At 51.9% G+C, this 23,584-nt stretch overlaps 1 long non-coding RNA gene and 2 pseudogenes across 1 annotated transcript; 1 reads left to right on the top strand and 2 right to left on the bottom strand.

Annotated features, from left to right (window-relative positions):
• The window catches only part of LOC135306131 (zinc finger protein 208-like), a 378,562-nt pseudogene extending 375,302 nt beyond the window's left edge, over positions 1 to 3,260 (bottom strand).
• A 9,493-nt stretch (positions 3,261 to 12,753) lies between these two features.
• LOC135305714 (uncharacterized) lies at positions 12,754 to 14,871 on the top strand. Its single transcript, XR_010366697.1, has 2 exons — positions 12,754 to 13,672; positions 14,113 to 14,871. It is a non-coding gene; the product is annotated as an uncharacterized LOC135305714 (long non-coding RNA).
• Positions 14,872 to 17,204: 2,333 nt separating this feature from the next.
• On the bottom strand, positions 17,205 to 17,793 carry LOC135306132 (olfactory receptor 14J1-like; annotated as a pseudogene).
• Positions 17,794 to 23,584: the final 5,791 nt, after the last annotated feature.

A 23,584-nucleotide genomic window follows, 5' to 3' on the forward strand; every position in this document is an offset into this window, starting at 1 on the left:
TCTATGGCGCTTCTCATCTGCTGGCATTTCTTTATTCACTCAAACCTTCTTCTCATTTGCTCATCCTTCGTTCCCTCTCAATTCTCAGCTGGGGAGGATCAGTGTTTTTACATCTTCCATTGTTTCAGCACCAAAGGGGTTAAAACCTCAGCCATGGTCTGCCAGCGGCTGGGCACCTTGCCCCCACTTTTCTCCTGGCCATGGTGCAGGCACAAGATATCAAATTTCAAGCCAGCACAGTCTCTATCACTCTCTCCCGGGGGGGCTGCCCAAACATCCCAGGTCTCCTCCACCCTGGACCTTGCAGGGCTCTGGCCTCCCTCCCCACAGGCCACATGGCCTCCCCTGCCCCACCCAGACGCAGCTGGGCAGGGGAGAGGTCAGATCAACTCACCGCTGGAGTCAAAAGAGAGAGCCCTTCTGGGAATCCTCTGCTTTTAACCCCTGTGTGTTCTCAGAGGCGTATCCAGGCCCCCAGTGGCCACACCTAGTGCCAATTTTCAAAACTGGCCACTGATTGGTTTGACCACAACTTTCCCAGAAACTCACTTCCTGGTCAAACCACAACAAAATGTTAATTCCACCTCATTAATTCTTTACACACAAACGCTTGAAAAGTCCGGGGCTGGGATTGGAACCAGCTGCTCCATGGCTGTTCTCACAAAAAGAGCTTAGAAGGCCTGGAGATTCTTGGGGGTGTTTGAGTGTGGATATGACAGTCCAGTCAGAGACAGAGAAAGCAAGATAAGCTTTCCCATTAATTGGTCTGGGAACTTTTAGGGAGCTGGAGAGAAAGAATTGGAAACTATCCACAGGTGGTGTTTGTAATAGGTTGTTTTTTTTCCATAAAGTTGTTCAATGGAAGGTGTTTTCTTCATTAGCCAATCATGTGAAATGTGTTGATTAAATGACCAATGAGGTCCACTAGTAGCAAACCAAAGTATAAAAGAAGAGGATTGAATAAATGGGTGGCTTTTAGCTCTCAGCCTTCCGACCTGAGTCTGTGTCATCTCTGACTCCACAGTGACATTTGGGGATCTGTGGGGGCTATTTGGGATCCTTTCTGCACCTCGTGACCTAACAGGAGCCTCTCCAATAAACTTTGCCTGAAGCTCCTGCTGTGCCCATGACAGGAACCCCTGGGAGTGTCTGGGACATCCCTGCTCTTTGGCAGCCTGGGGACTCCTGCGATGTCACCATGGAGCCCCCGTGAGTGCCTGTGACAGATCGGTGCCTTTGCAGCCCAAGGTGCCCTGAGATGTCACCATGGAATGGCTGTGACTGTGTCTGAGCACAGGGCTCTTTACCATCCCCAGAAACCCCTGGGAGGTGTCCATGGAGCCCCTGTCTCTGCCTGTGACATTCCAGCTCTTGAACATCCTGGCGACCCTTGGAAAGTCCCCATGGAACCCCTCTGAGGGCCTGTGACAAATCTGATCCTTAGTAGGCAACCACCCCCAGCCCCTGTTGCTATGGTCAGTTTCCATGGCAACCATCCCCAGCCCCCTGTTGCTATGCTCAGTTTCCATGGCAACCATCCCCAGACCCCTGTTGCCATGCTCAGTCCCTTGGCAGCTCCATGCAGACCGGATGCCAGGGGTGGTTGCCATGGACACCAGCTCAGGCCTGCAGCCAGAGCCCGTTGCCATGGCAATCATTGGCAGCCCCATCCCCAGGGTCATGGGATCCCAGATCCACAGAATTGGCTGAGCTGCGAGAGACCCATCAGGATCCTGGAGTCCAACTGCTGGCCCTGCACAGGACACTCCAACAATGCCAGCCTGGGCCTGGCAGCGCTGGCCAAATGCTGCTGGAGCTCAGAGAGCCCTGGAGCTGGGAGCCTTCCCTGGGGAGCCTGGGCACTGCCCCAGCAGCCTCTGGGCAAAAACCTTTTCCTGAGATCCAACCTGAGCCTGCCCCGACTCAGCTGCAGCCATTCCCTCCAGTCCTGTCCCTGGGCACTAGAGGGAAGAGGTTCCCACAGCCCCAGCCAGGGACCCGCTCCCAAGGCTGTTGCCATGGCCACCAGGGCTGGGACCAGCTGGGATGCTCGGTTTCCATGGGCCAGGGTTTAGGAATGGGATTCCCCAATGTCCTGCTCCCAGTAAAACCGCACTGCCGCTCGCTTCCCTCCCACCTCCCATGGAAAGCACAAAGGCCAAAGATCCTGGGCTGGGATAAGAACAATTTATTTGGAACAGCAACGAGATAAAGAACAAACAGGAACAGAAACAATATTGACAACAGAAGGGTTATAAAAAAGGGAAAACTACAACACAACTGACTGCATCTTCCCAGCCATAATTTCCTCCTGCCTGGAAAGGACACCCTTCTCCTCAGGGGGAGATAGAGAGAGAGAGTTCCTTTCCTGCCCCTGGCAATGACCTGAGTCGGAGTAGATGTAATGACACAGCCCTGGCCAGACCCTCATGTTCTTCAGTGTCACATCATGTCATTGGCAGGGGAAGGAAAACGAACAGGTGACTTCCCAGCATGGATCACAGTGAACACGTATCACCAGGGCTCTTCCAAACGTGGTTCTCCCGTGGGGGATGAAGTTGGAGCAGTGCACAAAGCTCTTCCTGCAGTTGCAGCATTTGCATGTCTTCCCTTACTGGTGACTGTTGGTGTCTGCTCAAATGAGAGCTCTGTCTGAAGCTCTTCCCACACTGGGGACACTCGTAGGGCCTCTCCCTGGTATGGATACGCTGGTGGGTGACAAGGTGGGAGTTGCGGTTGAAGCCCTTCCCGCAGTCAGAGCAGCGGAAGGGCCTCTCATCTGTGTGAATCTGCTGGTGCTGGAGGAGATTGGAGCTCATGTGAAACCTCTTCCCACACTGGGGACACTCGTAGGGCTTCTCCCCAGTGTGGATGCGCTGGTGCTTCATGAGGTAGGAGTTGTACTTGAAGCTCTTCCCACAGTCAGAACAGTGGAAGGGCCTCTCATCTGTGTGAATCCGCTGGTGGCAGAGGAGATTCGAGCTGGTGTGAAACCTCTTCTGGCACTCAGGACACTCGTAGGGCCTCTCCCCAGTGTGGATGCGTTGATGCCTGACAAGTTTTGAGCTGCAGCTGAAGCCCTTCCCACACTCCCCACACTCGTAGGCCCATTCCCCAGTGTGGATCATCTGGTGGCGGATCAGGGTGCTGCTCTGCCTGAAGCTCTTCCCACACTCCAAGCACTTGTAGGGCTTCTCCCCATCAGGAAGCTGCTCATGGACCACCATCTCCAAGCCCTGGCTGAAGCTCTGTCCACCTTCCTGGCACAGGGTGGGTCTTTCCTCCTCAGAGCACACTGGGCTGGGTTTGAAGCCCCTCCTCCTGCGGGATCTCAGGGAATTTTCCTCCTTGTTAGATTCCTGTGCCATGGAGCCGCTCAAATCTGCCTCTTCCATGAGGTTCTGCCATGGGGATTTGTCCTCCCTGGTCCCTATTCTCAGCTTGTCTGAGGAAGGCAGGGCAAGGAGAGGATGGGATTTGCCTCTGTGCCAGAGGGAAGGGGAAGGAAATCCCCCCAGTGCATCCCTGGCAGGATGGCATTGGCAGTGGGGTTGTCCTGCAGCCTTGGGCTGTGCTGGGCAGGGAGATGGAGCAGGAGAGATAAGGAAAGACGCCCTGACTTCCTCCTCACCTGCCTGAGTGTCTCGGGGCATCTTCCTCTTCCTTGAAGCCTTCTCCTCCATCTGGCAGTGGGTTTGGGATGTAAAATTCTGTTTTGGGAGGAAAACAAGAGATGAGTGCATTGAGTTTCGTACAGGTTTGAGGGCAAACCAGGGGGAGATTTTAAGCCAGAATTACAATTTAAGAAGAAAATTAAGATCAAGACAATGATACAGAAACACTGCCTTAAACTGACAGAGTCAGGATATAACCTGGCACCCTGTTGGTCAGGGTGCTGGTAGCAGTCCCATTAAATGGTGGCTGCAGTCCTGTTGCAGTGATGATCGTGATTCTGTCAAGGCAGTGATCCTGGAGAAGGGTCTGGTCTTCCTCTGAAGGTCCAGTGGTGCCTATGGAGCTCTCGTCCTCTGGGAATCCAGTAGCCAAGGTGCTCCTGGTGTCAGAAGCCTCCGCTTATATCCAGGTAGGAATGCTTGGCTCCTCCCCCTGGGCGGAGCATCCCACAATGGGATGATGTCATTTTACCAGTCCTGCAGGGACACTCAATGGCCCATTCACAGAAGATAGCCCCTGGAGGGCGTTATCAGGGCTGAGTCATGGAAGAGATAAAGAACACTGCCCTGCCTGTTTATAACAATTTATGAAGATGGTGATGGAAAACATGCATTTGGTTACATCTTACACTGCAGCCTGAAACAGTGGGGTAATCCCTGCTGGGGGGGTGAACACCACCCCCCTTACCCAAACTGGCTCAGGTGTAAAACCCCCACCCTGGGAAGGCCACGCACACAGGAGACAATGTCACACTTGCCCTGACCCAGGGGAGGTCTCTGTCCCTGTCACTCCCTTGCCGTACCCGCTCTTCTTTCTTTTTCTCTTTTTTCCATTTCTCTTTACCTCACATTTACTGTTCAATAAAATCCACTTTGGATTTCGTCTCATTAGCACCTTAATTGGGGCAGAAGCATCTCTCTGACAAATTTCTTAACCAGATTGCAACATTATTTTGGCACAGTGAGTTTAGGCACTGTTGTCTTTCCCCAAGTGCCTTTGACAACAGCATGGTTCCCTCCTCTGAAGAGGTTGTGGTTCTTTCTGGTGGAACCCTTGGAAACTTGGACGCAGCTTCATCTGAGTGACATTTGGGAGAACTGATGAGGAAAAAGGCGGTTGGTGGCTGGGTGGCCAGTGGAAAGAAAATCTTTTGTTGTCCTTCCTTGAAAAGTTTCTTAAAAACACTGGAGGAAAGGGAGCAAATGATACCAGAGAGGCTGACAAGGTTCATTGACCCCAAGGTGAGGAACACAAGGCTGCTAAAAGTCCCACAAGAAGCCCAGCTCAAGTAGCTAAATTCCTGAATAAATGCCAAATTCACAGGCTTAGAGGCTTTGCCAAATGTGAGAATCATTATTCTCTTCATCCCTGTCACCCTTGACAAAGCCCCACAGTGCTTTCTCTTCCTTTTAATAATCTGTATTGGGCCAAATTTCCACTTTTTTTTATGGGAACCTGCCAGCAGCTGAGCTGGAGCTGTGCAGGAACCGATGGAACTTGGAATTGCCACAGAATTGCTTCTATTTTCAATTTATTAATGTTTGGGATTTGTCTGCATTTTCATCACATGTGACTTGTGGGAAAATCAAATATTCATCAAAGTGGTTTATGCAGAGTTAAGTTTGATTTCTGCCAAGTTTATTTTGTCCAGTGCCCAGAGGATGCTCGAGGGGGCTCTGTTCTTGCCTCTTACCCTGGGTGATGCTTGGGAGGGGCTTGTGGGGGCTGTTCCTGTCCCTGTCACCCCAGGCCATTCCCCAGGTGGTTTCCATCATTCTCACTCCAGGGAATGCCTGGGGGGTCTCCCACCCCCTCACCCTGTGCCGGGGGTGCTCAGGGCAGTCTCTGTCCCTCTCAGCCCAGGGGATGCTCGGGGGTCTCTGTCCCTCTCAGCCCTGATGTGACCCTGTCCAAACATCATCGGGGTCAGAGGGACAGAGACACCCCCAAACCCCCAGAAGGGCTGGACCTGGGATCATGCTCATACCCTCTTCATCTGTTTAGCCCAGAAATGAGTTCTGCACCTTTAAGGCTGGTTCTGAGACCGAATGGGAGGCAGGAAGTGAGCAGGTTTTTTTAGAAACTGCACTTCTCCATATTCCAGCTCCTGGACAGACAGATTGCAGGACAGGGCTCTCCTTTGGTTTTAGTTAGTTTTTAGCTCTCTGAGGCAGATAAGTGCCCTGGACTGTGATTTTTCTTTTACTTTAGAGCTGTTTAAACCTGCTCTCAACATCCAGAAGAGCCCTGGCAGCTCCACCTGTGGCCCATTGGCCCGAGCCTGGTCCACGGCATTTCCAGTGCTGGAGAAACTGATAGGAGACTGATAAGAGACTGAGTGAGCAGAGCTACAGCCCACAGAAGGACTTTCTGAGTTTGCCATCTCTTTTGGAGCAGCAAGAGGTTTTATTGTTTAATATTCGTCATTTGCTGTGCTCATGAATGCTTTGTCTGTTAAATAAACAGGTTTTTTTCCACTTTTCTCCAAGGAAATCTTTTCCCAAACTGATTGGGGGACAGGCTGCTTGAATTTGCTTTCTAGAGGAAACCCCTTTTGGAGGTTTTCTCCCAAATTTGCCCTAAACCAGGACAGGGCGGTGGGGAGAGGAGGGAGCCGCAAGTGCCTGGACTGGGGGGAGGCTGGAGAGAGGGACCCTGGAACCCCAAAACCCCCCAGCATCCCTAAGCAGGACCCTGGAGAGAGGGGATCCCCAGGAGCTATGGGATCCTTGGCAGCCATGAGAGAGGGGATCACCAGAACCTCAGAGGGATGAGACTGGAAATGGGACACTCGTGGTGGCTTTTTTTGATTCACTTTTGCTTTTTGAAGGTTTTTACCACGTGACTTCTAGAGATGGACTTGGGCAGGGTCCTTTCAGACACACTGTGCTCATCCCTTGTTTTTCCCCAAACCAGGATTTCCCATTCCCAAATCTTGGCCCAATGGAGGAGGAGACTGCAAGGAAGAGGAGGATGCCCAGAGACACTCAGGCAGGTGAGGAGGAAGTCAGTGCCCCTTTCCCCCTCTCTCCTGCTCCATCTCCCAGCCCAGCATGGCCCCTGGCTGCAGGACAACCCCACTGCCAACGCCGTCCTGCTGGGGATGCACTGGGGGATCTCCTGCCCCTTCCCTCTGGCACGGAGGCACATTCACAGGCTCTGGGGCAGGAGGGGGAACCGCGGGCGGTTTGGGGTGCGTGGCTCGGCTGCTCCCGGCGCGGTTCCCCCGAGCCCCCGGCGCGGCTCCGCCAGGCTCCCCCACCATGGCACTGGCCGGAGGTTGTTTAACAGAAATGCTGGTAAATTGACCATTTGGAATTACACTAAATACAATTTCAAGAAGCTGCTGATTTGCTGGGCAGTTTGCCAAATTCCACATTGCTGTTTCTTTCACGAAAACTGCAATTAAAAGGTCTTAGCAAATTTATGCTTGCATAAAATTTGTGGCTGCTATGGGCTTCTCTCAAAACTAAATTACATAAAATCATGGCACACTTATTGCATCGTTTTAATCCCTCCAGTAAATCCATCATGCTGTTATTTCAATCACAGATTGTTCAACTTTTCAGTGCCTTATTTATATTAATAGCATCAGAATAAGTTAAATTTTGTTGTATGTATAACTTTTAAGGATATACATTTTTGATTCTGTGATGTTTAATTTAATGCAAATTCAGGGTTGATAAGACTAAGCAAAGTTTAACTTCATTAGTGTTACATTTGAGCAATATTAAGTTACATTCTCTTAATTTGAAATCCTGTTGTTCTGGATTGAAAGATAGTGTATGTATTGTATTTGCCATCTGTCAGAGGTAGGGCAGTCATCTTCTGTTAATTGTGCAGTAAATTGGACCTCCAACGGCTCCCACAGATCCCAAACACCTGCAAGGACCTCCAAGCTTTCTAAACTCCTTCTTGTGAGAGGAGCCTTGGAGCAGATGTATCCAATCCCAGTCCCAGACTTTCAAGATTTTGTATGTAAAAAATGATAAAGGTTGAATGAAACCTTCCTATAATTTGTCCCCACCTGGCCGGCCCTTTCCTTTGCTGACAGCTCTGCCTCCTGCCTGCCTCTGCCTGCCTACACAAAGCTTTGGACTATTCCAGGCTCCTCCTGGGGACGTGTTGCACCACAGCCCTGCCCTGGCAGGAAAATTCCTTTTTACATTGTGTCCAGTCTGGGCCTCCTCAGCTGCACCTGGAATTAATTTTTCCTTTTTCAGGCTTTTCTCTACTATGCCAAAAGGATCCACCATCTCTGAAACCACCCTTCAGTCTCTCCCAGGGCTCTCCTCTGCTCTCCTCAGTCTCCACCTCACTGAGAACAGAGCTCCTTTGTTCCTGTATTGTGCACATGTGCTTGAGGCCTCCAAACTCCACTTTGAGAGGTCTCTGGTCACCTCTCCAAGGTGTTTGCAAATGAAAACATTCTGCTCATACTCTAAGAAAACCGCCAGAGGCCAAGGCCAGCCAGACCTGTCTGTAATGGCCGCTTTTATCTGGGAGCAATCCTCGGATAAATGGAATTATGGGAGGCCAAGTTCCAATTTTTGCCATGGTCCCCGGACAAGAAGGACAGTTCTTTTCCATCATAAGGAAGGAACAGCACCCCAGTGTTTCAGGGACAGATGAGATGTCATCACCAGAGGCCAAGGCCAGCCAGAGCTCTTTGTCCTGGCAGCTTTTGTCTGCGCGTAGCCCTTGCATATAGGGAAATTTCAGCCATGGACACCTGAAAAGGGAGAAGAGAAGGGAAGATTATTTTCCATAGGAAGGAAAGCATGGAACCCCAGTGCTTTATAGGAGGCATCCATGCTGATGACAGGCAGCCCTCAACATGCCAAGATCAGCTGCACCAGTCAGGTGCCTCTCAGGTGGCAGAATCAACCAGGCCTGCTCCGTGTTCCCCTCATTCCAGGAGGCCCTGCAGGGTCACAGTGGCCCTCTGGTTCTGTGGGGCCCCAAGGTGTCACAGTGGTCTCCATGATTTCATGGGGCCTTGCAATTCTACAATGGTCTCCATGGATCCATGGTGCCCTGCAGGATCACAACGGCCCTTTGGCTCCACGAGGCCCTGCAGTGCAGCAATGGCCTCTTGGTTCCACAAAGCCCTGCTGCTTCACACTGGCCCCTTGGGACCGTGTGGCCCAGCAGTGCCACAGTGATGTCCTTGGTGCCACGAGGCCACACAGTGTCACAATGATCCCTTGAATCCATGGTACCCTGCAGTGTCACAATGGCCCCTTGGTTCCATGAAGATCCAGAAGTGCCACCATGGTCTCCATGGTTCCACGTGGTCCTCACAGTGTCACAGTGGTCTCCATAGGAAGGAAACAACCAAGCCCCAGTGTTGCAGGGGCCAATGAGGAGCAGTCACCAGAGGCAAAGGGCAGCCAGATTAGATGGTACTGGCAGATTTTGTCTGGGAGCAATCTTAGATATACAGAATTTTAGAGGCGGAATAACAATTTTGGACATGGATGACAGAAGAAGAAACACAGATCTTTTCCATAGGCAGGAAAGCAAGAGTTCCAAGGGCAGTTGAAAGGCAACTATCAGAGGGCAAGGTCAGCCAGACCTCTCCATTCTGGTAGCTTTTGTCTGAAAGCAAGCCTTGGATATAGGGATTTCAGAGATAGAATCCTAATTTCTGCCATTTCTGCACTGATAAGCAGAATGGTTTTTTCCATAGGAAGGAAAGCACAGAGGCCAAGTGTTTCAAAGGCAAATGAGAGATGGCTCCCAGGAGCTCAAGCAAGACAGACATGTTTATCCTGGCAGCTGCTTTTACAGAGGGATCCTTGGACATACTGATTTTGGGAGGAGGAATCTTAATTTTGACTACAGACATGTTGACAATCATGATGGTTCCTTTCCATTGGAAAGAAAGCACTGTGCCCTGGTGTTTCAAAAACAGGTGAGAGGCAGCCCCCAAGAGCCCAAGGCCCGCCAGACTTTTCTCTCCTGGCAGTTTTTGTCTGGGAGAAATTGTTGGATATAGAGAATTCTGGACGTGGATTCCCAACTTTGGCTCTGAATGCATGGATGTGAAAGGTGCTTTTTTTTCACATAGGAAAGAAAAGCACATGCTCCCAAAGGCAGATGAGAGGTGTCCCCCAGGTGGCCAAGCCAGCCAGATCTGTCTGTCCTGGCAGATTTCATCTGGGAACAATTCTTGGATAGACAAACATTTGGAGGAGGAAACCCAGTTTTGGCCATGGACACCTGGAGGAGAAGGACAGCTCTTTCCCGCAGGAAGGAAAGCACAGAGCCCCAGTGCTCCAGGGGCAGATGAGCAGCAGCCCTCGACATGCCAAGGTCAACTGGGCCTGTCAGGTGGTCCCCAGGAGGCCAAACCAGCCAGACTTGTGCCATGTCCCCTTGGTTCCATGGGGCCCCATATGTCACAATGGTCTCCTTGATTCCATGGGGCACCTCAGTGTCACCATGGCCCCTTGGTTCCAGGAGGTTCTGTGCTGTCAGCAATGGTCTCCTTGCTTCTCCAGTGTCACAATGGCTGCATGAAGGGCTTAGGGTTTAAAAAACAGAGCATGAGCTCAGCCCATGGTCTGGACCCTCCTTCTCCTGGGGTTTGTGTCTCACCCACACTGGAACCCAAGCAGTTGGTAGTTGAATGTGTGTCTTTCTGTAGATCATTTGTCTTTCAGTCTTTCCCCATTTCTTCTTCTGCTTATCCTCTTTACCTGGAATATTTTTGGATAATTTAACATCTTTATGGTTATTTGGTTTCCATATTAAATGGGCTAAGTTAATGAAGTTACTGCTGTGTTTCATGTTGAATTGGATGTTGTATTAAACCCTTTACCAAAGTTGCTTGATTTTTTGTACTTTGACAGTAAGATTTTGTGTCATTTTGACCTCTTGAGAATATCTGGTTGGTATTTCTCCTGTTCACCAAGCTTGAGTAAAGGAGCCTTTGGTTTTCCCCAGCATTTGAGTGTTCTGGGGTGTCACAGCCCTGCAGGCTCACAATGGCCTCTTGTTTCCACAAGGCCCCGGTGTGTCACACTTGCCCTCGATTCCCTGAGAATCTGGAGTGTCACACGGGTTTATGGCATTTGTCCTTGCTGCCCCTCACATCCCCCCGACCCACAGAGAGCCCCGAGCCACCCGTGAGGGACAGGCCCTGCTGGCCCAGGCTGGGCTCAGGGCTTGGCCTTTCTGCTTCCCCCAGCCAGCCCAGGCCTTGCTCAGCATTGCAGTTCCCTGCCCAGAGCCTTGGGCTCCCTGCACTCCTGGCCTCAAGGATCTGCTCTCAGCAGTCCCTGGGGAGCCTTTGGCACTCCCTGCCCTCCCTGGGGTCCAGCCATGCTCCAAGGCACTTGGAGTTTTGCTGCTGACTCCTTGAGCAGCTTCTTCATCCTTCTCTCAGTGCCTGAGGCTCCTGGACCCAGCCCCAAATCCACCGTGGGGCTGATTAAAATACAGAAAGCCCTGGGGAGCTCTTTGTCTCCCTTCAATTGTCTTCAAGTCTCCAGGGCTTGTGCAGTGATTGGAGTCAGTTTGGAGTTCTGTTAAGGAGGGAGATTTCAAAGTTCACCTCATGATTTTTGGTTTTTTAATCTCATGTGTGGGTTTGTTTTTTGGTTTTTTTTCATTGCAGAGAAGAGGTGATAGAAGTGATCTTGATGCTGAATGTCTCATTAGGAGATCTGGGAATGGAGAAGAATGAGCCCCTTGCAGGCTGACCCTGTTTGGACAACCTGCTCCTCACCCCCAGCCTCACCATGTCTGACATGGCCCACCTGGGACTGACATCCCTGTGCCCTGCAGCAGAACCTTGTCCCCTGGGCTCTGCAGCTCCACATCCCAGCCCATTGCACCGTGTCCCACCTGCTCTCCTCAGGGCTCTGCCTGCATGCAGGCCCAGTTGTTTTCCTGCTTGTAAGGAAGGAGTAGGAAAGCCTGAGCAGATTTCCTGAACAACAAACCCCACTCAGGAACCACCTGCTCAGTCCAGGCTGCCTGGAATGGTGTCACCTTTCTACAAGGGACAGTGTGACCAGAAATGATCTCTGGAAGCAGAATTCTCAGAGTTTTTCAGCTGAATTGCCTGTCCCTGTCCTTTCCCTGGATCTCTGCTGCAGATGGAAGCTGCTGGTGCCATTCTCACCTTTAACCCCTCTTTTGAATGCAAACAGATGTTCCCAGGTGTGTTAAGCAGGTGTTGCTCAATGTTTATGCAAAGGTTTTTGGTTCCTCGTGCAGCCAAGGAGACCCTTGTGACACAGCAAGGGCTCATGGAACCAGTGGTCCATTGTGACACTGCCCATTCAAGGAGACCATGGTGGCACCATGGAACCTCATGGAACAGAGGATCCATGGTGACACAGCGGAGCCCTGTGGAACCAAGGAGCCTTTATGATACTGCAGATCCTCATGGAACCCAGGGTGCATTGAGGCACAGCCAGGCCTTGTTGGAACCAAAGAAACTTCTGTAAAAAGCAGGGTAACTCACAGAACCAAGGAGTCCATTGTTACAGAATAAAACCTATGGAACCAGGGATCCATTGTGACAAAGTGGGGCCTCATGGAAACAAGGGGCCACTGTGACATAGTGGGACCTCACGGAACAAGTTGTGCATTATGACAATGTAGATCCAAGGAGGCCATGGTGACACTATGGAACCTCATGGATCCAAGGGGCCATTGTGACACTGAAGAACTTCATGAAACCCAGGGTCCACTGTGACACAGCAGGGCCTCATTGGAACAAAGGAACCATTGTTGACAGTACAGAAACTCATGGAACCAAGGGGCTGTGGTGACACAGGAGGGCCACATGGAACCAAGGAGGCCAGTGACATTTAGGAACCTCGAGAAACCGAGGGTCCATTATGACACTGCAGAAACAAGGAGGCCATTGCTGACAGTATGGAAATTCATGGAACCATGCAGCCATTGTGACACTGCAAGGTGTCATTGAACCAGGGAGACCATGGTGACACTAGAGAACCTCCTGGCACTAAGGGTTTTTTGTAACACAGCAGGGGCCCATGGAGACAATTGTCCATTGTGACAATGTGGATCTGAGGAGACCATGGTGACATTATGGAAGCTCATGGAACCATGGATCCATTGTGACAAAGCAAGGCCTCGTGGAACCAAGGAGACCATAGTGACATCATAGAACCTGGTGGAACCAAGGGTTCATTGTTACAGTCCAGAACCAAGGGGACCATGGTGACAATAAGAACCTCACAGGACCAAGATTCCATTGTTGTGCAGTGGGGCTTCATGGAACCAAGGAACCACAGCAGGGCCACACAGAACCAATGGTCCGTAGAGATACTGCAAATTCAAGGAGACCCTGGTGATGCTATGGAACCTCATGGAACCAAGGGGCCATTGTGACACTGTGCGGCCTCATTGGAACAAAGGACATGGTTGATAGGACAGAAGCTCCTGGAAACGATGGGACATTGTGACACTGCAGAGCCTCGTGGAACCAAGGAGACCACTGGGACACTGAGGAACCTTATGGAACCAAGCAGCCTTTTTCACACTATGGAACCAAGGAAACCATTGTTGACAGTAAAAAACCTCATGGAAATGAGGGGCCATTTTTATACAGCGAGGCCTTGTGGAACCAAGGGGCCATTGTGACACTGCAGGGCCCCATGGAACCAAATATTCATGGTGACACAGCAGGGCTGCTTGTGACCAATTGCCCATTTTGATACTGGAGATCCAAGAGACCAGGGTGACACTATGGCAGTTCATGGAATCAAGGGGCTGTTGTGACACACCAAGGCCTCATGGAACCAAGGACAGCATTGTGGCAGTGCAGAACCAAGAAGGACATTTTGACAATATGGAACCCAATGTCACCAAGGGTCCATTGTTATACAGCAGGGCCTGATGAAACCAAGGGGCCATCGTGAAACTGTGGGGCATAATGGAGTCAAGGACACCACTGATAATGAAATCCACAGGACAGAAACTTTTGAACACAGTTTTGAATATTTGAAAGCAGGTATTCTTTATTGCAGCATGGTGGTCACTTGGGCCATCCTTCCTCCATTCAAGCCTACTTAGCATCAAATGAACAGAGTTTTTATCACACACACTGATTATGTGTTCATTAGCTGTCCCCACTTTCTTTGAATTTATTTGACATAGTTACTCCCCTTATCACAAATCCTTATATGGCTCTTTGGGGTCTGTCTTCAACATCTGGTGTCCTTTTTAGGTGGCTGTTCCTCAACCCCCACTTTTGAGTAAGGGCAATATTATTGTTCTGTATAACTTCTGCTTTGTCAGCCTTGCAGAGCTGAGCTGGCATCTTGCTTGCATGTTGTGTGATTTCTGTTTGCCTCAGCTACATCCTTTATCCATTTCTCCAAGGCTGTGCTGTTCTGTTCTACTGTTCTTGATAAGAGTAAATGTTGTTCTGTTCCCCTGTCCTTGTCACAGTGCTCACCTCGCATGAAGTGTGTCTGCAATCCCCCAACGTATGGGCTTGGGGTGGGCAAGTGTTCCTGGGGAAACAGGGATGGGACAGCTGGGCTGGACTGACCCAAGGGATGTCCCACTCCATGACACACCATGTTCAGCAATCAACTGAGAGAAACGGGGGGACAAGGTGGGTAGGGGATTAATTTCTTTAATTTCTTTTTTAAGACATTTTTCTTTCAAAACAGCACCTACACATACAGAGTCTTCTCCTGTGACAAGGTGGTTAAATATTTTCTGCTGATAAGAGATTTCCTGTGGATTTGCTTTTCTTCTGTTTGTGGCCTTTTCTTTTTGTGGTTGGTTTGTTTGTGGGGTTTTGTGTTGTTGTGGGTGGGTCTTGCTTTGGTTTTCTTGATTGGGTTTGGGGTTTTTTTTGTTTGAGTTTGGGTTTTTCCCTATTGAATTGCCTTTCTTCTGATGCATAAGTTTTCCCTGCCTTTTCTTGTGGCTTGCTTGGCATCTGATGGCAAGACAAATTTACCTAACTCAGTCATCTTGTCCAGTTATGTTTTGCAGTCACTATTTACTAGATGAGTTTGGTCACAGACTTGGCAACATCCACAAAGGAATTAAAAGTTAATTTCTTCCCATTGTAGAGATAGCAGAAACGTTCCCCAGCAGTGGTGAAGGGCTGGTCACTGAGGGATGTCACCAGGGTGTGGCTGCCAAGAGGACTCTGTACCACAGATGACATTTGACCCTCATTGTTCAGCCAAATTCCCACCCACCCCATGTTCCACCCCTTCAGCCCAGCTCTCTCCAGTCTGAGAGGAGAGCACAGCTCTGAGAAGAGCACAGCAGACCCTGTCACAGGCCTGGCTGAAGTCTGGGCACGCAACATCCCACATGGATGTTGTGTGCCCAGACATTTCTTCTCCCTGCCATGGGGGATCTGCAGTCCCAGCCATGTCCTGCCAGTGCCTGGAATGGCTGCAGGAGGATTTGCCACATCCCCTTCCTTCCTGAGCCTGACCAGGCTGTGACTCTCCCAGTCCTCCTCCCTGCCCTGTTTGCAGACTGTTTCCACGTCTGCCCTTCCCAAGTGCCCAGGACCCTCTGGGATGGCTCTGCCTTTCCAAGGGTTTAAGAGAGGTCTCACAATGACACTGCCCAGCCTTCTCAATAGCTCTGTCACCAAAGGCCTTTTGCACATCCCTCAGTTCCAGCTCAGTGCCCAGAACACAGCACAGCCCTGTCCAGGTCCTTGGGGTGGTTCACAAGGGAGGCAGCTGTGATTTCTTCCCACAGACCCCCACTCCAATGGAGTCTCTGTGCAGTCCTTGGCTACCCTGATGCCCTAATTTAGGTCAAATTTAAGGAGGAAACCTCCAAAGGGTCCTTCTGGAAAGCAAATTCAACCTGCCCCTCCCCTCACCAGTTCAGGAGGCAAAAATCTCCTTCCAGAAAAGTGGAAAAAAACGGTTTATTTAACAAGCAAAGTACTCAGAAACATGGGGAAAAAATAGTAAACAATGAAACCTCTTGCTGTTCTGAAGAGATGGCAAATTCAGAAAGGCCTTCTGTGGTTCCTAGAGTCCTTCCTTGGGCTGTGACTTGGCTCCCTCAGTCTCCATCAGTCCTTCCAGTGCTGGAACACCGTGTCCCAGGCCCTGGTGGGCCACAGGCATGAGCTCCCAGTGTTCTTCTAGGTTCATGGTACAGAGCAGGGCTGAACAGTTCCAAGGAAAGGAAAAGCCCCAGTCTGGGGAACTTCTCTGCCTCAGCTAGAAAAAATAAACAAACTAAAAGCAAAGGACAACTCTCTCCTGCTTGCTGTCCGTGCTGCAGAACAACAGGCACAGACAGAGAAAGAATTGTGGGGCAGTGAAAATAAAGCTTCTGCACACACAAACTGCATGCTGTGACTTCCTTTGCTCTTGGAATCAGTCTTAAAAGTGCAGTACTTATTTCTGGGCTAAACAGCTGTGTGGGGATATAACTCGTCATCACAAAGTCACCCCAGGACACCTGAGCACTTTCTCTGGAGCTTCACTCCCCTGGATGTTTGTCTCCATGCAATACTCAGCACATCCCAGCAAAGAATTTAGGTGGTTTTGCAGAGGACTTAACTCTCAGAGTGAAGAGGCCTCAAGGCATTGTTTGTGCCCCTGGAATTGTGCTCACTCAGGTTCATCTCCCCATACATGCATGATGCACTGCTGAAATCTCCTCAGTACAGAGCAAACATGGCCTGCTGGCCTGGTCACTTGGTGTCCCCCCATGCAGGGACAAACAACCTCCTGCAGGTGGGGGAGAAGCCAGTGCTGGCAATGGTGGTTGCAGGGGCTGGTGTGGGACAATTGCCCTGGGGCACCTTCCCAGGCTGTCTCCAGAACAAAGACACAGCCCAGGCCCTTCTCTGCTGCTCCCTCAGGTCCATGCCAGGAGCTCTGGCTGTGCCAGGACACTGCTGCTTGTCCCCCCTGCACACTCCCCCTCTGCCCCGGGCACTGGGCTTTGCTGTGCCAGGGCATTCCCTGCTCTGTGCTCAGGAGATGCCCTGTGCTGGTGGAGCTGCTGTGCTGGAGCCCAGCTGTGTTCCAGCAGTGCCCATGGCCTGTCCCTGCCTGCGGGCACAGCACGGACACGCAGCAGGACAGTGACCAAGCTGCCAGAGCACTCCAGCCTGGCACCCACAGCAGGGCTGGGAAGGGGAGTGTGGAGCTGGGAGGAGCAGATGTGGAAAGAGGCAGGGCCATTGTCCCTGGCCGTGCTGCTGTGCTGGGAGCCCCTTCCCTCCACCTCAGCTCAGAGGCACTGCCCCTACAGAGCCAGAGAAGGGCTGAGGAAATGCCTTGGACACACAGGTCAGGACAGCCACTTGATTTTATTTAAATGCAGAGGGAACAAGCCTCCTGAAAGTCTTTGTGTTACAAAAGAGAAGTAGAAGTTCATGTAGAAATGCTCCGAGTAGTACTACAGTATTTTATAAAAAACATTTTAACACCAGAAAAATAATAAGAAAAGGTCCCAGTGACAAAATGGACAAATAGGGAAAAAAGGCCAAGATTGTAAAGAGTTACATTCTGAAGGTTCTGGAGCAGAAAAGTTTAATGTTTCTGAAAAGATACAGTCATCATTTTCCTCAGAGCAGCCTTGAGCTCCTGGTTCCTCAGGCTGTAGATGAGGGGGTTCAGGGCTGGAGGCACCAGCGAGTACAGAACTGACAGGGCCAGATCCACAGATGGGGAGGAGATTGAGGGGGGCTTCAGATGAGTAAATATGGCAGTGCTGATGAACAGGGAGACCACAGCCAGGTGAGGGAGGCAGGTGGAAAAGGCTTTGTGCCGGCCCTGCTCAGAGGGGATCCTCGGCACGGCCCTGAAGATCTGCACATAGGAGAAAACTATGAACACAAAACAACCAAAAATGAAAGAGATGGAAAACACAAAAAAACCAAACTTCCCTGAGGTAAGATTGTGAGCAAGAGAGCTTGAGGATTTGGGGTATTTCACAGAAGAACTGGCCCAGGACATTGCCATGGCACAGGGGCAGGGAAAATGTATTGGCTGTGTGCATGAGAGTGTTGAGAAAGGCACTGGCCCAGGCAGCTGCTGCCATGTGGGCACAAGCTCTGCTGCCCAGGAGGGTCCCGTAGTGCAGGGGTTTGCAGATGGACACGTAGCGGTCGTAGCACATGATGGTAAGGAGGGAAACCTCTGCTGAAATGAAAAGTACCAACAGAAATAGCTGTCCAGCACATCCTGTGCAGGAGATGTTCCTGGTGTCCCAGAGAGAATTGTGCATGGCTTTGGGGACAGTGGTGCAGATGGAGCCCAGGTCGCTGAGGGCCAGGTTGAGCAGGAAGAAGAACATGGGCGTGTGCAGGTGGTGGCCGCAGGCTACGGCGCTGATGATGAGGCCGTTGGCCAGGAGGGCAGGCAGGGAGATGCCCAGCAAGAGGCAGAAGTGCAGGAGCTGCAGCTGCCGCGTGTCTGCCAGTGCCAGCAGGAGGAAGTGGCTGATGGAGCTGCTGTTGGACATTTGCTGCCTTGGAGTATGGATATTTATAGAGGATTGGCACCTGTCTGGGAAGGAAATGGCACTGACAGATTTGACATTTCTTCATTCTGGTAATCATGGACTTTTGAAAGAAGACATTGACAAATTGGGACCAACTTCTCGGAGTCAATCCTATGTATTTTACTTGGAATCCCCTCAAAATTACTTCTGTTCCTATGAGGGAATTTTCCTAAATATTTTTTTTCGTTTGGGTGTGTGCTGCTGAGTTACTGCCTCACCTTCAGCACTGCTGTCAGACTGACCGCTGGGTGCCCACAGGGAAAACAGGGCTCCCTGTGTAGTCAGGACAGTCAGACCAGGTAGAACCACACAGGTGCCCTTTGATAATTTCATCTCCAACTATTTCAGGTTGATCAAATGTAAATCATGCTTAAAAAATAAAGTGTACTTTTTGAAAGTTTCAGTTTCAAAGCAAATTTCTCTAAACACTTCTCCCTTTCCCTGTGCAGCTGGACAGGAAGGTATACCAAGGGCTGGTCTGGCTGTCTGCTGCCTGCAGTTGTGCCTATTCGGAGCTGTTTCTCGCTACCCAAGCCTTGTCCTTGCCAGTGCTGCCAGAGCCCAGCCCAGCCCTGAGGGCTCAGCTCTGCCCTGCAGACCCCTCCCAGCACAGGGCACTGCCCAGGGGCATCTCCCTGGCAGCAGGGCCCTAAGGACAGGGCAGACAAACAGAGATGCTGCAAGCCAAGGTGCTGCTGCTGCTGTCTGTAGGGAGAGGAGGCTGAGGAGGCAATTTCTGAGGGAGATCTGAGGCACATCTGCTCATGCCCAGGCTGACAGTGCAGGAGTCTCAGTGACACAGCAAAAGCTGACAGCCCCTTCCCTTTAGGAGAAAGCTGAGAGCAGCCCTGGCCATGCAGCACCATCTCCACAGCAGGAGGAATCTGCCCTGATGGGGGTTGCTCCTGCCACCTCCAACTTCTCCCCTGCAGTGTCCATGGGGAGCTTCCAGGCAGGCTGAGAGCTGCCCCTGGCAGGTGGCACATCCCCTGGGCTGGCCAAGAGCCCTGAGGGCTGCAGGCCCTGCTCTGCAGGACAGCCCTGGCAGCCCTGGCTGCAGCCCCAGCTTCACCCCCTGCAGCCGTCCCTGGCAGCAGGAGCCGTCCTGCCCTGTCCCTCTGATGGTGCCCAGGGCAGCCCTGCTCTGTAGCACATCCTCCTCCTCCTGCTCCCCTGCCACAGAGAAATTGGGAGAGTCCTCCTGGCACATTCCCCAGGCTGTGGGGTGTGCTGGCTTCAGGAGATCCCTCCAGGGGACATTGCCCTGCATCCACTGACTCACCATGTGGAGGGCTGTGAAGATCTTTCCCCCAGTGAAGTTTCAGCTCAATGACTTCCTCAGCCTGTCTCTGCCTGGCTCCTGTCCCCTCAGTGCCTGCAGGCAGAGCCCTCAGCCCTGCTGGGCTGGGAGAGGAGCTGGTCCTGGGAAGAGCTGTTCCTTTAAAGCTCAGTAGCACAGACACAGAACAAAGACTTTAATGACCCTCTTGGGACTTGGGTGTTGTTTACATCAGACTCAGTCCCTGAGAGAGCCTTCCAAAGACTTCTCCAGAACTCAAAGTTAAATTGAAACTCCAAAGTTTCTTGAAGTTTTAATGGGTCCCACTGAGGGACATGACTGAGAAAGTGTCCCCAGGTTCCAGTCAGAGCAGAACACAGGAGGCAGTGATGACAGCTGGGGACAAACAAGGCAAAGGTGTCTCTGGTGCTGAGCAAACCTGGATGTGTTTCAGGAATGCAAAGGGCCAAGGCCTGAGCCCCAGCCCCTGGCCAGGCAGATCCTGTCCCTCCCTCCTTGCTCAGGGCTCTTCCCGGGATGGACACTGGCATGTGGGGATGTGCAATGCCAAGGGCAGATCCATGGGGCGGCCCCTGCCAGGCTGCTGAGCAGGGACAAGCAGCCACCCTGTGATGTCACACAGCCCCTTGGATGACACACAGCCACCTGTGATCTCATACAGCATCCTGTGATATCACAGAGCACCCTATGATGTAACACAGCCACCTGTGATGTCACAGCCCACTCTGGGATGTCATACAGCACCCTTGTTTTGTCACAGAGCCAATTCTGGAATGTCAACCTGGAATGTCATGCAGCTGCATTGTGATGTCCCAGAAAACTCTGTGATGTCAGAAAGTTGCTTTGTGATGTCACAGTCTGTTCTGTGATGTCACAGTCTTCTCTATGACATTACACAGCCACCTAGTGATGTCACAACCCACTCGCTGATGTCACAGAGCCACCAGCTGTTACATCCGGATCTGCTCTATGGCCTCATACCCTACTCCATGATGTCACAGACAGCTCTGTGATGTCACAACCCCCTCAGTGATGTCACAAAACCCTCTCTGTTATGTCATGCTGCCACTCTGTAATGTCACAGCACACACTTTGACCTCAGTCTCCTCTATGATGTCATACAGCCATGCCATGATGTCACAGCCTGCTCTGTGATGTCACACAGTCTCCTCTATGATGCTCTAGCTGCTCAGTGACCTCACACAACAAAATCTGTGATGTCATAGCACAATCTGTGACCTCACACAGCCCACTCTGTGCTGTCACACAGCCCCTTGCTGACATCACAGCTGCTCTGTGCCTCTAGGACACAGCCACAGAGGTGCTGCTGTGACACAGCCCCCTCTGGGACATCCCCCAGCCCCTGCCAGTGCTGAGCCCCTGTCAGCTCTGGCTGTGCCCTGCTGGTGTCCCTGAGCTGCCCTGGCAGTGCCCCAGCCCTGCTGGGCTGTGCACAGGAGCTGCTCCTGGCCAGAGCTGTCTCTCTGCAGCGCTGCCCTTGCCAGGAGCTGCCTCTGGGCCAGGAGCCCGGCCCAGCTCAGCAGCACAGACACAGCAGCAGGACTTTAATGACCCTCTGGGGCTTTGGTGCTCTTTGCATTCGACTTGTCCCTCAGAGTGTGCACAACAACCTGTCAACATCTCAAAGTCAGATTGAAACACAGAAGTTTTCTTGAAGGGTTAATGGTTCCCATTGAAGGACACAACTGAGAAACTGTCCCCAGCTTGCAGCCACAGCAGAGCACTGGAGGCAGTGATGACAGCTGGGGACAAACAAGGCAAAGGTGTCTCTGGTGCTGAGTAAAGCTGGATGTGTTTCAGGAATGCAAAGGCCCAAGGCCTGAGCCCCAGCCCCTGGCCAGGCAGATCCTGTCCCTCCCTCCTTGCTCAGGGCTCTTCCCGGGATGGGCACTGGGATGTGGGGATGTGCAATGCCAAGGGCAGCACCATGGGGCGGCCCCCGCCAGGCTGCTGAGCAGGGACAAAGAGGCAATGAGGCTCCAGGCCTGCAAGGGTCACTTATCTCCTGCTCCTGGCTCAGGCCCAGGGCCAGCAGCCATGGCCAAAGTGCTGCCCAAGTTGGCTCTGTCAGGGCCTTGCAGCTGCTGCCCATCCCTGTGCCCTGTGCAGCCCAGGCTGTCCTACGGTGTCCCTGCCCTGCGCCTCTGTCCCTGCAGGCTGTCGTCATCCCCCGGCTGCCCCACCTGGCTGGCCCCTTCCTTTGCTGACAGCTCTGCCTCCTGCCTGCCTCTGCCTGCCCACACAAAGCCTTGGGCTGCTCCAGGCTCCTTCTGCACCACAGCCCTGCCCTGGGAGGGAAATTCCTTAATCCTAGTGTCCAGTCTGGGCCTCCCCAGATGCCCTTGTGTTGTTTTCCACTGCAGTAAGCAGCAAAACAACTCCCCCAGGCCCCAGAGTCTCAGATCTCAGGCAGGCATCGATGACCAACAGGGAAAGGAAGGCAACAGGATGGGTCCTGGTTTAGCAAAGCCCAGGATCCTTTTTTGTGCCAGGGAACAAAACAAGAAACAAATCGGGAGAGGGGGTGGTGGCTTGTCATTGGTTTTAGATGACAGGGTAGGGGTGGAGTTTAGGGTCGGGGTCTAATAGCAGAAGGAGCAGGGCACTGCAAAGGAGTGGATAGAGGAGGACAACCAATGGAAAAATCTATGGCGGGGACTTTGCAGTAGAATTTGGACCAATGAGTTTTACAGAAAAGGAAAAATATTCTGTGGCCACTCCAAATTTGACCAGATGGGGTAGAGTCTTTTCCTGGGCGTGCAGGGTCGTGCCCCACAGGGTGGAGGGGCGGAATCCTCTTTAAATCACGCTCCTCACCCGATGCTGTCTGTCTGGGTAGAATGCCTGCTTCCTGGGGCGGGGGAACTCCACACCCTTGGTGCCATTATTTCTTTCTCTGGGTGTTTTACACAATGAAGAAAAACTCCAGCCTCTCTGAAACCACCCTTTAATCCCTCTCAGGCTGCTCCTGTTCTGTCCTCAGTCTCCACACCACTGAGCTGAGAGCTACCACCTTCTACCTCCTGGTTATGTGATGAGGCGTCCAAACCCCATCTTGGGAGGTTTTTGGTTACTTTCCAAGGTGTGTGAAAATGGAAAAATACTGGTCAACATTATTTTGTTCCACATCTTGCAGTAATAGAACAAGAGTCAATAACTCTCAACTGAATGAGGGTGGATTTACATTTGTTAGAAGGAGGAAATATTTTCCAATGATGACAGTGGCACAAAACTGCAACTGTTTTTCCAGAGAACTGGATTCCCCATCACAGGAAACACAGGAATTGTCCAAGAACAGGAGCTTTTATAACCTGAACTAGTGAAACCCACTTATCCCCAAGGACAGAATTCCTGTTGTGTGGGTTCTCTGCTGTGCTGGGTGCCCTCACAACGCTTCTGGCCAGAATGTCTGCTGAGGGCAGCCAGGCTGCTGCAGGGGCAGTGACCTCACAGCCATCACCATGGCAGCCCTGTGCCCTGGGCCTGGCTCTCCCCTTTCCTCTGCCCCTGCCTTGTCTCTGCTGGCATGAAGAGTTTTGTCATTCATATCTTGTCCCCAAGGTGCTGGGGCCAATGGCTTCCCAGGCAGGCTCCTGGAGCAGAAGTGGCTTTTCAGAGCCCAGGCAGAAATGAGCCCTGAGGCAGCAGCTCTGCAGTGCTGGCCACCAGGCTGGGCTGCCAAGGGAGGCTTCTGGCCATGGCCTGCAAGCAGCTGCTGCTGCCAAGGTGCCTTTGGTGCCTCAGGCTCTGCCTGGCACAGCTCCCAGCACGGCACTCTGCCCTTGTGCCCGAGCCCTTCCCTGTGCTGGGGCTGGCCTGGGGCTTTTCCTGCAGCGGGACCTGCCCTGCTCCTGGCACAGGAAAGGCAGTTCCTGCTGGAGCAGGAGGCTCTGCCTGCAATGGGCTCCAACAACTCCAGCCAGGCCCTATTTGCAAAGCCCCCAGTGGGAAATGAAGGAGGGGGGGTCATGCTGCTTTTGGGGTGAATAAAGCTGAAACCAGCCTGACTCCTCCATCTCAAAGTTCCACATTCTCAGAGGGAGCTGGAGCTGTGGCAGAGCTGGAAAACTGCCCGGAGAAAGGAAC

The sequence above is a fragment of the Passer domesticus genome, chromosome 8 (assembly GCF_036417665.1).
Source record: "Passer domesticus isolate bPasDom1 chromosome 8, bPasDom1.hap1, whole genome shotgun sequence".
Classification (NCBI taxonomy): domain Eukaryota; kingdom Metazoa; phylum Chordata; class Aves; order Passeriformes; family Passeridae; genus Passer; species Passer domesticus.